We start from the raw sequence: 12947 nt of genomic DNA on the forward strand, positions 1-12947 counted from the left end.
ACGCTGTGTCACCTCCACAGTGCCCCTGCACCCAAACCCGCCCATACATCTTTTCTCTTCTCACTGCTGGGCCTTCACTGCTCTGGGCTGACTTTTTCCACACAAAGACAGGAAGACAGTGGGAGAGTGGGAAAGACTCCGCTGCACTGAAGCTTCCCCCAGTGCTGTTGAGGACCAGTGAACTACACTTTCTCACAGGCCTAAATTCCTCTTGTGTTTGGTTGGTTGGCTTTGGTTGTTTCATTTTGTTTTATTAGAGCACTGCTCAGCTCTAACTTATGGTGGTGCTAGGGATTAAACCTGGGATGTCAAGGACTCGGGCACTTGGGGCTGGATGGTAGTGCACCTGGTTGAGTGCACATACTATCATGTGCAAGGACTAAGGTTCAAGCCCCCAGTCTCAGCCTGCAGGGGGAAAGTTTTGTGAGCAGTAAAGCAGTGCTACAGTTCTCTCTCTCTCTCTCTCTCTCTCCCTCTCTACTCCCCCTTCCCTCTCAACTTTTGTTTCTGTTAAAGAAAAAGAAAGACTCCGACTTTTTGTATAACCATTATGCTATCACCCCAACCCTATTCTCCCTTTCTGTAACAAGACCAGTTCTAGTAGCTGATTGTTCAGTAATGACATCCTTATCACTTGGACATCTGCCAAGACCTTATTCCCAAACAGAGTGACAATCATAGATACGGGGGTGGAGGGACATTAGGACCCAGACCTTTCTTGGAAGAACAGAGTTTCATTAGCTCCCAACACTCTGCATATGACCCTGACTTAGGTGAGGGCAGTGCTGGGAATGAAAGGTGATTATTAGTACAGATAAAGCGTTGCCCATAGAGGGGGCTGGGTGTTGGCACACTTGAAAGTGTGCACACATTACAGTATGCAAAGGACTCAGATTCCAGTCCCCAGTCCCCAGTCCCCACCTGTGGGGGGGGGGGAGGAGAAGCTCACGTATCTCTCCCTCACTACCCCCTCCCATCTCTGTATAAAATAAATAACTAATATATATATATTTAAAGCATTAACCATGAGTGAGCAAGCCCCACATGCTGACTTATAGAATCGTGGATCCCACTCATATAGATGTTTGAGCTAGTGACCACTTCTGAGTACACACCAGCCGCTTGGGGCATTCTTCCCCTGCCCTCCATCTGGGCTGTCCCCGAGACACACACACACACACACACACCTCACCCCAGGTTCCTGCTGTGTCCCTTTCTATGTCTTTAAGTTTTCAGGAAACCCAAAACACAGGCTGGGAGAAAAAAGGATTCCTCTCTTTTCAGCAAGTCAGTACCCGCCCCCCCCGTGTTGTGTCTCAGGAGAAGGCCCAGGCAGTCCATGTGCTGAGCTGGCAGCTCCGGGGCCTTAAGGGACCTGGCAGAGTGCTGGCACTGCCCAGACAAGGGCAGGGAGGGGGTTCCCTGTGGGGGCTGTTGTAAAAAAATTCGAGCTGGCACCTGTTTAGATCCAGGTCTGATAACCCCAGCATCCCCTTTCTGTTCCTCCTCTCATTAAGCAAGTATCTCAACAGGGCAGCAGGAAGGGGGAGACAGCCCAGCCCAGAGGGTGCTGGGTTCAAGGTTCCGGCACTGCGTCTGGATGAAATAATACTTTTGTGCCTGAAAAGATGAGTCAGGGAACCAAGCGCAGAGAACAATGCCAGCCCTGCACGCCTGTCTGCCTGCCCGGGCGAGGCTTGACATTTCGGAGAAACCAACAAGTCAGAGGCGCGTGCCAAGTGCCCCAAATAGAAGCGGTGGGAGAAGGAGCCGTGGGAAGGGGGGGCCAAAATAGCATCTCTGGTGGCCAGCCCCCGAGAGCCAGTTGTCAGGGGAGCCGGTGACGCCGGTGTCACCCAGGAAAGTGGGGGTGGGGGGGAGTCAGCCTGCTGGGGGGTGGGAGCCTGCACTGGCTGCTCTAAGGGATTCACCCCCAAACTCCTGCAGACTGACTGAATTCCACTCTTGATTTCTCAAAGAGCATTGCCCTCCCACCCTCTTCCCCTACCCCTAGCCCACCCACTGCCTCGGTGTCCTCCTCCTCAGGAGTCTGGGGGCAGGCCCTGGGTTCAAATTTCAACCCTTCCACTTACTGGTTCTGTGACCTGGAGCAAGTTCTCCTCTTGGAGTTTCTGGGGAAGAGCAAGAACTGCAGCCCCTGCTTCCAGTTCTGGGTGGGTGGGGGGTGGGGGTGGGAGTGGAGGTCTTTACTGGCCTGAAGCTGCTCAAGGAAAGGGCTGTACCCCATCCTCAGGACATATCACACAGAGCTGATCTACTGTGCCTCAGATCCTGCTTCATATCATAGCCAGGGAGCTCAGCATGAGGGCACAGGACTGGCATGCCTTAGTACCCACGTTTAAGTCCCCACACAGAATGTGCCAGAGCTGAACAGTGCTCTGGTCTCACTCATTCATTCATTCATAAAATAGAGCTTTAGGGGACCAAGCAGTGGCTTGAAGTAGAGTATTGGAGTATAAAATAAGGGTCTTGTGCAGGAGTTAGATGACTGAGCAGCCTACTTGGCTCAATTCTTTCATCCTGTGTCCATACAGGCAGAGGGAGAGACCCCACAGCCCTGCCCCACCTTCCATGGGGCTCCCTGGGTGCTGTGCATGGTGCTGAGAAAGGAGAGACCCCCATAGCCCTGCCCCACCCTCCATGGGGCTCCCTGGGTGCTGTGCATGGTGCTGAGAGAGGAGAGACCCCCACAGCCCTGCCCCCACCCTCCATGGGGCTCCCTGGGTGCTGCTCTCATGTTCCCATGTACTGCTGAGGCTTAAGCCCAGGGTTCCACAGATGGTAGGGTATGCACTCTACCCACTGAGTGAGTTTCTGACCCTCAACTTCCTTTTCTTAAACTAAGAATTAGCTCCGAGGTGATTGCTTAACTCCCATTGATGGAAATCGATACGGAGTAAATTAAATAGGCAGAGGAATTTATCCTGGTCTGAGTCCCTGTCACCTATGAATAATGTGGTGGTGACAAAGCAACTATCTGACCCCCCAGGCTTAGAGTTTTGTTGTTTTTTTTTTTTTTTTGGGTGGTTAGACACCTGCAGAGAGGATGTAATTATAAGGCCCATTTATCAGGAAGATTAGGAAAATCAGGAAGGGTTCGCAAGAGTTTCGGAAATTTCATCAACATGACCCTGAGGTCCACAAGCTTAATGTGGCTTCTGACTGGCGCCAGCTTGAATTCCTCTGCTTCCCTCCCACCCGGCCGCCACCATCCACCACCCCCACCCCCACCTCCAGGCCCTTGGATCCATCAGGGCTTATGAAGAAGGTGGATCTGGAGCCAGTGTGGACACCCAGGCCTCTCCATGGTGGTTGGAAGGAGAAAGACTTGTTTTTCTCTCACTGCGTTGCCAAGGATACAGCATCCAGTCAATGAAAGAGCCTGCTTTCCGGGTGCGTGTGTGCATGTGCGTGTGCGTGTGCGTGTGTGTGTGTGTGTGTGTGCACGTGCGCATACACGCTTCATAATTTACAGTGTGTTTGGTCTTCATTTGCAGCGACGGTGCCTCCCTTCTCCCCTCAGCTCTGCACGGTTTGCCCCAAATCGACAAGAATAAATCAGGCCTTCTCAGCACCAGCTGCTTTGCAGGGATGAGTTTGGGGTGTGGGGGGAGGGGCTAGGCTGGGGGATTCTCCTGGTTGGGGGTCCTCAGGATAGCAGGGGGACTTTTCACAAAACTCACTCCTGGGGCCAATATAGCTCATGTGAGTATTGTGCTGCTCTGCCGGTTTGAGTCCAGCCCCCACTGCATCCAGGGAAGATTTGATGCTGTGGCCTCCTTCACCCTCTGCCTCTCTGCCTAAAACAAATTAGTAAAACCTCCCCCCTCCTAGTCCCCAGTTCACAGGTGAAGCCCCAGTTGTTCTGCCTATCCTCACTTCCAGGGTGGCAATAAGGCAGCAGAGGCCAAAGCAGAAAAGCAAAGGTGGGAGCCAGGAAGTGGCTTACTGGGTTAAATGTATGTATTGCCAAGCATAAGGATCCAGGTTCGAGCCCGCACTCCCCACCTTTCTCTCCGTCTCTCTATCTCCCCCTCCTCTCTCAATTTCTCTCTGTCCTATCTAATAAACATTAGAAAGACAATAAAAAGGAAAAAATGGCCACCAGGAGCGGGTGGATTCATAGTGAGTGCTGACACTGAGCCCAGGCAATAACCCTGGTGGTTTAATTTTTTAAATAAAAATTTAAAATAAATAAATGAAAAGGCCAGTGTGGTCACTGTCCAGGAGGTACACTTTCCACCCCAGGGGGTCCGGGTCCGGGTCTGGGTCCTGCTAGATCAGGCCATGCTTTCCCAGGCCAGTGTCCCCCACAGTCTAGGAAACAAGGAAGAATTCCCACTGGGGAATGTCAGGGATGTGCTCATTGGCCTCTCTGGGGATCATGTGCCCAGCTCTGACCACATGACCAGAAGGTGGGGCAAGGTCCACAACATCCTTTACAATATCAGGGTTCAGACAGAGGCAGTACTTGAGAAATTCTGGAACATTCTAGAACCTCATCATTTTATCTCCCTGTTCGGGTTGGGGTAAGGGACAAATTTCCTCAGAGACAGATCTGATGTTGAAAACCTGGAACAGACACATGAGGCCAGCTTTAAGGAGGGGAGAGGGGACCCAGGTTCAGGGCTGGGAGCAGGAGAAAGGATGTAGCCAGGATTGAGCCAAGGAGGCCCAGGAGGCATCCTTAACACACATGTCCACTGAAAAGGAGAGTCTGAAGCAAGGAAGAGAGAGAGAAAGAGAGAAAGAGAGAGAGAGAGAAGAGACTGAAGTCTAGCCAGCCAGCTTAATCTTGATAAATGGATCCACACCCCAGTCCCTCAGTCCCTCAGAATCCACGGCCACCTGGCACTCATGTCCCCTCCATGCTTTTCACAGCTGGGCCCTGCTATTTCCTGGTTCCAGGACAACAGGACATTCAGATTTTTTTAATGGCAGAATCTGGAAGCTAATTAGGCCATTACTCTTCAAAGATTTAATTTGCTTTGATGGGCCAATCTATAATCATATTTCCAAACAGCTTCTATTTAATTACTGCACAAAATGAATGAGGTCCTTGAGCAATTTGCGTCTGATAGACTCACCTCCTGTTCTTGTTCCTGAGACAAAGAAGGGGGGTGGGAAAGTGGGAGGGGTGGGGGGAGGGGAGGTGACACCACTGGTGGCAGCCAAGCTCCCAGGGGAGGAAGGGGCAAAGGAGGCTGTGTCTCTTGGGGGCTGAAGGACAGGGTGGGATGGTGAGACCAGGTTACTCTCTGGAAGGGGCTCAAGCCTAAGTGGGGGTTGGAGGTCTCACTTGTAACAGAAAGCCCAAGAGGGCAAGAAGGTCAGCTGCCATCTCTCCTGCCAGAGCCCTCACCTCCAACAGAGCTTGGCTGAAGCCTGCATCCTGTCATTTTTTAATTAATTAATTGCCACCAGGGCTCGGTGCCTGCATGATAAACCACCCCCACCCCAGAAATTCATTTGGGGTCACAGGGGCCAAAGGACACAGAGAAAATGAGAAGGAACAAGACAGCCTGGGGTCTTACTGCCCTTGAAGGCAGGGTCTCCGCCATCACAGCTCAGAGCAAGGGCAGGTCTGGGGCGTCTCTCTCTGAAGTGTGTTGACCTGCCTGTTTCAGTTCCCAAGATTCCTCTACCCACAGCGTTTGTGTGTGTCTGAGACAGTGGTCCAACGTTCCCCTTTTCCCCTGGGAAATAATATTCCCTATGAAGGTGCAGCCGGCACTCGAGTGATGCACCAATGTGCAGGCCGTTTCTCTCCTTCCCAAAACCACATGGGATTGTGGCCTGGGAGAGAGCTTAGAAGGTAGGATGTGGGACTCTTATTCTTGAGGCTCCAAGTTCAAGCCCTGGCATCCAATGTCCCAAAGTGGTACTCTGGCTCCATTCTCTCTGTCTCCCTCTCTTTTTTTTTTTAACTTTTTTTTTATTGATATTTTATTTATTTATTCCCTTTTGTTGCCCTTGTTGTTTTATTGTTGTAGCTATTATTGTGGTTGTTACTCATGTTGTCATTGTTGGACAGGACAGAGAGAAATGGAGAGAGGAGGGGAAGACAGAGAGGGGGAGAGAAAGACACCTGCAGACCTGCTTCACCGCCTGTGAAGCGACTCCTCTGCAGGTGGGGAGCTGGGGGCTCGAACCGGGATCCTTAAGCCAGTCCTTGTGCTTTGTGCCACGTGCGCTTAACCCGCTGCGCTACTGCCCGACTTCCTCTGTCTGCCTCTCTATCTCTCTGTCTCTCTCTTTCTGAAACTCTGTAAGATGAAATAAATTAAAAATAAATCTTTTTTTTTAATCCACATGGAGGAGAGTGTGCCTGGTGCCATGAAGGGATCTCTGGTCCCTGGACATACGTGCTGTTTTTTCTCCAAGGAAATCAGCCAGAGACAAAGTCGTAACATTGACCCCAGGACCCTGGGTGGGGGCAGGGGTGAGAGGTGGTCATCTAGGGAGACCTCAGCAGGGTAAAAGTCTCCCCACTTTCTCATCCACATGTGGGGTCACTCAGCTGGGGTGGATGTTATGGTGTCGAGTCACAAATGTATGTCTCCAGGGAGGCAGTCATGGTGGTGGGGATGGAGAGGGGTGGTGGAGGTGGACAAAGTGTGTAGGATGCCCATTGGGGACCCCTGGAGGCCCTAAAACTGGTAAGGACTTTAAATTAGCCCCCCAAAAGAAGCCTCCCAAGGTGGAGGCCCCAGAAACCTTGTTTATCAAGGTTTAGGGCCCCAGAAACATTGTTTATCAAGTGTGGCCAAGGCACACATCCCTGGCTATCCCAGCAGGCCCCTTGGGAACTCAGGACCCTGGGCTGCTAGTCACACCTCCACTGGGTGCTGGGAGGCTAGAAGAACCCCTGACTCATAGCAGGGGAACTAGAGATCACTGCCCTGCTCTGCTGGCCTCAGAGAAGGGAACCTATCAGGCTGTGCACCTGGGCTGGGTAATGGCTCAGCAGGAAGAGTGCACACCTTGCCCTGGGTGAGAGCCCCAGCACCACAGGGGAGCACCGTGGATGGCATAGGGGAAGCTCCATAAATGGTGGAGCTCTTAGTGTCTCTCTTTCTCTAAGTATATACTATTAAAAAATTTAAAAGATCTAGAGGAGACTGGGGAGAGAGCGTGATGGTTATGTAAAAAGACCTTCATGTCTCTGGCCCAAACCGTTCCATGTCCTGGAGTGACTTCGAGTCTGAATGTAACACAGGCAAAGCCCACAGTCCATCCTCTGGTGTCACATTTTTTTAAAGGTGAGGGTGTGGCCCAGAAGTAGTTCACCCAGTAGAGTGCATACTTTACCAGGTGTCAGGATCTGGGTTTGAGCCCCAGGCCACCACATAGGAGCATCAGCATGGGGGAAGCTTTGTAAGCAGTGGAGGGAGCAGTGCTGTGGCATCTTTCCTCTCTCTGTCTCTCTTTTCTCTCTCTCTCCCTCTCTGTCTCTCAACCTCTGACTGAAAATATATATATCTTCCAGGAGCAACAGAGTCATGTAACAGGCACAAAATCTCAGCAAAAGATCCTGGAAACCAAAAACATATAAACAAAGAAAAGTTGGGGGCAGGGCAGGAGCTGTAGCTCACCTGCTATCTCCTGCCCTTGCTGTGCCTGAGGCCTCTGGTTTGAGCCTCCGGCACCACATGGGAGCAGCAATGGATGGCACTGAAGGAAGCCCCTCGGATGGTGGCGCAGTCGGGATGCAGTAAGTACTGCAGCCCCGGGCCCATGAGCCCCAGAGTCCTGGTAGCCACTCTGGACAGTTGAGCTGGATGTATTTCCAAGGGTATTTGTTTCGGGCCTTCTGAGCCATGCTGCGCCCCCAAATCTCATTCACTGAACTCAGACTCAGGTTCCTGCCTGTTGGCCACTTCCTTGGTGTGTGTGTGTGTGTGTGTGTGTGTGTGTGTGTGTGTGTGTGTGTGTGTGTGTGGTGGGGAGAGCGTTTGCCTTCTTGTCCTGCCTGGTGGATCCCAATTACCAAAGCCTAGCCTTTGGGGTGAAAACTTCCAGCCCCAACCATACAGACTGAGCCAAGGCGGCCGACCCCCTGCCCCTCTACCCCGCTGCCCTGGGCTCTTGCTCTCCCTCCCCACATCAGGAGATCTTCCCAGAGCAGCTTCTAGTCAAGTTGCCTCCCCATCAAAGCCGCTTTCTTCTTTGCCTTGGAGAGCTGACATCAAAGTGTTAGCTTTACCCAGAGAAGCCTGAAGACAGGAGAAGGCGGGTGACTCCCTCCTCCCCACCCCCACAGTGCCCCTCCCCAGCCAGAGCCAGACTGCCCACACCTGCGGGGGATGCTAGGCTCTGCCCTGATCCTCTGCAAACACACGAGCGAGCGGCGGCAGCGCACGCAAGAAGTGCGTGAGAGCCTCACACTGTTAAAAATAGAGCTGCTATCTGAGCCAGCGATTCCATTTCTGGGTCTGTGTGCCCACAGCCATTGAAAGCAGGCTCTCAAATAGGTATCTGTTCACTCATGCTCACGGCAGAATTACCCAGAAGCACTCAAAGGCGGAAGTAGCCCAAGTGTCCTGCAAGGAGTGAGTGGGTAAACAGACTGTGGAAACATGAACAGTGAAATATTACTTAGCCTTAAATAGGAAGGAAATGTCTCAGGAGGGGGAACAGGAAATGGTTGAGTGAGCAAAGCATGCGTGTTACGTTGAGCAAGGCTCTGGATTGGATCCCCAGTATCTCACTGGAACCTGCAGATGGCCCTGAGGGAGCTCCGTGGATGGAGAGCTATGCCCTGGTGTCTCTCCCTGATGCTCCACTCTATGTCTCCATCTCTTTTCTTTTATTTTTCTTTTATTTTCTACTATCCTTATTTATTTATTTGATAGAGAGAGCCAGAAATTGAGAGGGCAGGGGTGATAGAGAGTGCGAGAGACAGAGAGACACCTGCAGCCCTGCTTTACCACTTGCAAAGCCTTCCCCCTGCAGGTAGGGACCAGGGGCTTGAACCTGGGTCCTCACACATTGTGACATGTGTGCTCAACCAGGTGCACCACCACCCGCCCCCTCCCTTTCTTTTCTCTCCCTCTCTCTCTCTCTCTCTCTGTCTCTCTCAATATGGAATGAATGGAAGATCTAGGAAGCTTCCCATGGCTCACTGCCTGAATAAAAAGAGGAAGGAAATCCTGTCACCAGCTACAGCTTGGAGGAGCCCCAAGAACACAGTCCTGAGGCAATGAACCTGTTGCAAAGGACAAAAGCTGTCGGACGCCATGTCTTCGGGGTCCCCAGAGGAGTCCAGTAGAGATGGGAAATGCTGGGGTCTGGGGCAGTGCTGGGGAGCTGGTGAGAGCAGAGACAGTGTCATTTTGGGGTAATGAGATTGCCTGGGGGACGGATAGTGGTGGGGAATTTAACCTAAACCACACTTTCAGCAGTACATCTGGGGACCGGGAGGTGACTCACCTGGGAGGACATATACTTGACCAAGCGTAAGCACCCAGATTTTTTTTAAATAATTTATTTCTTTATTGGGGAATTAATGCTTTACATTCAACAGTAAATACAATAGTTTGTACATTCATAACATTCCCCAGATTCCCATTTAACAATACAACTCCCACTATGTCATTCATCATCTTTCATGGACCTGTATTCTCCCCACCCACCCACCCACCCCAGAGTCTTTTACTTTGGTGTAATACTCCAATTCCATTTCAGGTTCGACTTGTGTTTTCTTTTCTTTTTATTTTTTTTTATTTTTTATTTTTTATTTAAGAAAGGATTAATTAACAAAACCATAGGGTAGGAGGGGTACAACTCCACACAATTCCCACCGCCCAATCTCCATATCCCACCCCCTCCCCCAATAGCTTTCCCATTCTCTATCCCTCTGGGAGCATGGACCCAGGGTCACTGAGGGTTGCAGAAGGTAGAAGGTCTGGCTTCTGTAATTGCTTCCTCGCTGAACATGGGCGTTGACTGGTCGGTCCATACTCCCAGTCTGCCTCTCTCTTTCCCTAGTAGGATGGGTCTCTGGGGAAGCTGAGCTCCAGGACACATTGGTGGTGTCTTCAATCCAGGGAAGTCTGGCCGGCATCCTGATGACACCTGGAACCTGGAGACTGAAAAGAGAGTTAACATACAAAGCCAAACAAATTGTTGAGCAATCATGGACCCAAAGCTTGGAAAAGTGGAGAGGAAGTATTAGGGAGGTACTCACTGCAAACTCTAGTATACTTCTGCTTTCTTACTTTGGTGCCATACTCCAAACTCAGTCAATTTCTGCTTTGTGTTTCTACTTCTTTTTTTTTTTTTTTACATGCATAACATTCCCCAGATTCACATTTAGCAATACAACCCCCACTATTTCATTCATCATTTTTCATGGACCTGTATTCTCCCCACCCACCCACCCACCCCAGAGTCTTTTACTTTGGTGTAATACTCCAATTCCATTACAGGTTCGACTTGTGTTTTCTTTTCTAATCTTGTTTTTCAACTTCGGCCTGAGAGTGAGATCATCCCATATTCATCCTTCTGTTTCTGACTTATTTCACTCAACATGATTTTTTCAAGGTCCAGCCAAGATCGGCTGAAAACGGTGAAGTCACCATTTTTTACAGCTGAGTAGTATTCCATTGTGTATATATACCACAACTTGCTCAGCCACTCATCTGTTGTTGGACACCTGGGTTGCTTCCAGGTTTTGGCTATTACAAATTGTGCTGCCAAGAACATATGTGTACACAGATCTTTTTGGATGGATGTGTTGGGTTCCTTAGGATATATCCCCAGGAGGGGAATTGCAGGGTCATAGGGTAGGTCCATTTCTAGCCTTCGGAGAGTTCTCCAGACTGTTCTCCACAGAGGTTGGACCAATTGACATTCCCACCAGCAGTGCAGGAGGGTTCCTTTGACCCCACACCCTCTCCAGCATTTGCTGCTGTTACCTTTTCTGATGTGTGACATTCTCACAGGAGTGAAGTGATATCTCATTGTTGTCTTGATTTGCATTTCTCTGACAATCAGAGACTTGGAGCATTTTTTCATGTGTTTCTTGGCCTTTTGGATCTCTTCTGTGGTGAATATTCTGTCCATGTCCTCCCCCCATTTTTGGATGGGGTTATTTGTTGTCTTGTTGTTGAGTCTGGCAAGCTCTTTATATATGTTGGTTATTAAACTCTTATCTGATGTATGGCATGTAAAGATCTTCTCCCATTCTGTGAGGGGTCTCTTGATTTGGGTAGTGGTTTCTTTTGCTGTGAAGAAGCTTTTTAATTTGATGTAGTCCCATAGGTTTATACTTGCCTTAGTCTTCCTTGTAATTGGATTCGTTTCATTGAAAATGTCTTTAAAATTTATGCGGAAAAAAGTTCTTCCAATATTTTCCTCTAAATATCTGATAGTTTCTGGTCTAACATCCAAGTCCTTGATCCACTTGGAATTTACTTTTGTATTTGGTGAAATACAGTGATTCAGCTTCATTCTTCTGCATGTTTCAACCCATTGTTTCCAACACCATTTGTTGAAGAGACTCTGCTTTCCCCATGTAATAGTCTGGGCCCCTTTGTCAAAGATTAGATGTCCATAGGTGTGGGGCCTCATTTCTGGGCTCTCAATTCTATTCCACTGGTCAGTGTGTCTGTTCATGTTCCAGTACCAAGCAGTTTTGATGACAATGGCCCTATAATATAGTTTGAGATCTGGCAGTGTGATGCCTCCGGTTCTGTTCTTTTTTCTCAAGATTGTTTTGGCAATTCTAGGTCTTTTCTGGTTCCAGATAAACATTTGTAGCATTTGTTCTATTCTCCTAAAAAATGTGCTTGGGATCTTGATGGGGATAGCATTAAATTTGTAGATGGCTCTGGGTAATATATTCATTTTGATGATGTTAATTCTTCCAACCCATGAGCATGGAATATCTTTCCACTTCTTTGTGTCTTTTTCAATTTCTTTGAGTAGTGACTCATAATTTTCAGTATACAAGTCTTTCACTTCTTTGGTTAGGTTTATTCCTAGATATTTTATTGTTTTTGTTGCTATAGAAAAAGGAACTGATTTCTGGATTTCAATTTCTTCTAACTTAGTGTTTGCATAGAGGAATGCCACTGACTTTTGAATGTTAATTTTATAGCCTGACACATTACTGTATTGCCTGATGATTTCCAAAAGCTTCTTGCTAGATTCCTTAGGTTTTTCCATGTATACTATCATGTCATCTGCAAATAAGGAGAGTTTGACTTCTTCTCTTCCAATCTGTATTCCTTTAATTCCTTGCTCCTGCCTGATTGCTATGGCAAGAACTTCCAACACTATGTTGAATAGTAATGGTGATAGTGGGCAGCCCTGTCTAGTACCTGATCTGAGGGGAAATGCTTCCAGTTTTTCACCATTGAGTATGATGTTGGCTGTAGGTTTGCTATATATAGACTCCACTATCTTCAGGAATTTTCCATCTATTCCTATTTTTTGTAGTGTTTTGATCATAAAGGGATGTTGTATTTTGTCAAAGGCTTTCTCTGCATCTATTGATATGACCATGTGGTTTTTGGTCTTGCTTTTGTTGATGTGGTAGATCACATTGATTGATTTACATATATTAAACCAACCTTGCATGCCTGGGATAAACCCCACTTGGTCATGATGAACAATCTTTTTGATATACTGCTGTATCCGGTTGGCTAGAATTTTGTTCAATATTTTCGCATCTATGTTCATCAGAGATATTGGTCTGTAGTTTTCTTTTTTGGTTGTGTCCCTGTCTGCTTTTGGTATCAGGGTGATGTTGGCTTCATAGAAGCTGGCAGGGAGTATTCCAGTGTCTTCAATCTTCTGGAAGACTTTTAAAAGTAGAGGTATTAGTTCTTCTTTGAAAGTTTTGTAGAATTCATTTGTAAAACCATCTGGTCCAGGACTTTTATTTTTGGGAAGATTTTTGATAACTGTTTCAATTTCAT

This window comes from Erinaceus europaeus, chromosome 15, assembly GCF_950295315.1.
Source record: "Erinaceus europaeus chromosome 15, mEriEur2.1, whole genome shotgun sequence".
Classification (NCBI taxonomy): domain Eukaryota; kingdom Metazoa; phylum Chordata; class Mammalia; order Eulipotyphla; family Erinaceidae; genus Erinaceus; species Erinaceus europaeus.